Below are 1,205 nucleotides of genomic sequence, written 5' to 3' on the forward strand. Positions count from 1 at the left end.
TGTTAGTATGCCTTTATTGTTGTGAATTACTGTTCACTGTACCCCCTTCATGAGGGGCCATGGCCTTATTATTGAATAAACCATCCGTATCCGTATCCGTATCCGTATCTCTCTCTCTCTCTCTCTCTCTCTCTCTCTCTCTCTCTCTCTTTGAAGCAGTATGCACATGGAAATCATACTTAAAATCTTTTAGACATTTTGTTCTTTAAACCTGTGTGTGTTGGCTGTTGAAAACAAGAAGTGTGGGGCAAAAAAAAAAAGAAAAGCTTGACCAGAAGGAATCACCATAACGATGGAGATTATTATCAAGGGGGGAAGTTAAAGTGATCTGAGCAAGAGTTTCAGTTTCAGTAGCTCAAGGAGGCGTCACTGCGTTCGGACAAATCCATATACGCTACACCACATCTGCCAAGCAGATGCCTGACCAGCAGCGTAACCCAACGCGCTTAAAGGTTGGGCTCGTCCGGGATTTGAACCCGGGACCTCTCGCACCCTAAGCGAGAATCATACCCCTAGACCAACGAGCAAGAACAGCTTGAAATTAAGAAGCAGGAAATATCTGTGTTCGTCAAGTACATTTCTCTTTCAAATTCTTCAGTTTACTGAAGGGCCAATAATGCATGGATGTGTGTGTGTGTGTGTGTGTGTGTGTGTGTGTGTGTGTGTGTGTGTGTGTGTGTGTGTCTGTGTCTGTGTCTTGGACTTGGATATGGGCTGAGATATTGTGAATGGTGAATGACGAGCCTATGGATGCACAATTAATTTCCAAATGGATGAATAAATATGTATTGCAATGTATTCTATTGTAAAAAAAAAAATTTTTTTAAAGAAAGAAAGAAAGAAAAAAGACTGTGTGGCGCTGCACAGTGGCAACGAGCTCTTTCCCCCCCCCCCCCCCCCCCCCCCCCCCCCCAACCCCCCCCCCCCCCCCCCCCGTCCCCCCATCCCCTCCGCCCACCCCGTACCCCTCATCTGAAATTCACACAGACAAAAACAAAAAATATGTTGTGACAACAACAACAAAGAAATATAATACAGAACAACACAATAAAAACAACAACAACATCACACCATAAAAACAATATTTCTAACCATGTATGGAAGTAAAATGCAACTAAGGTAGATGCAGGAAAAAGTGTGCAGTTGATACACACACACACACACACACACACACACACACACACACATATATATATATATATATA

The 1,205-nt window shown here is 43.2% G+C and overlaps 1 non-coding gene across 1 annotated transcript; it reads right to left on the reverse strand.

Annotated features, from left to right (window-relative positions):
- Window positions 1–453: 453 nt before the first annotated feature.
- On the reverse strand, window positions 454–527 carry Trnap-agg (transfer RNA proline (anticodon AGG)). Its single transcript has one exon. It is a non-coding gene; the product is annotated as a tRNA-Pro (tRNA).
- Window positions 528–1,205: the final 678 nt, after the last annotated feature.

Source organism: Babylonia areolata, chromosome 7, assembly GCF_041734735.1.
Source record: "Babylonia areolata isolate BAREFJ2019XMU chromosome 7, ASM4173473v1, whole genome shotgun sequence".
Lineage (NCBI taxonomy): Eukaryota > Metazoa > Mollusca > Gastropoda > Neogastropoda > Buccinidae > Babylonia > Babylonia areolata.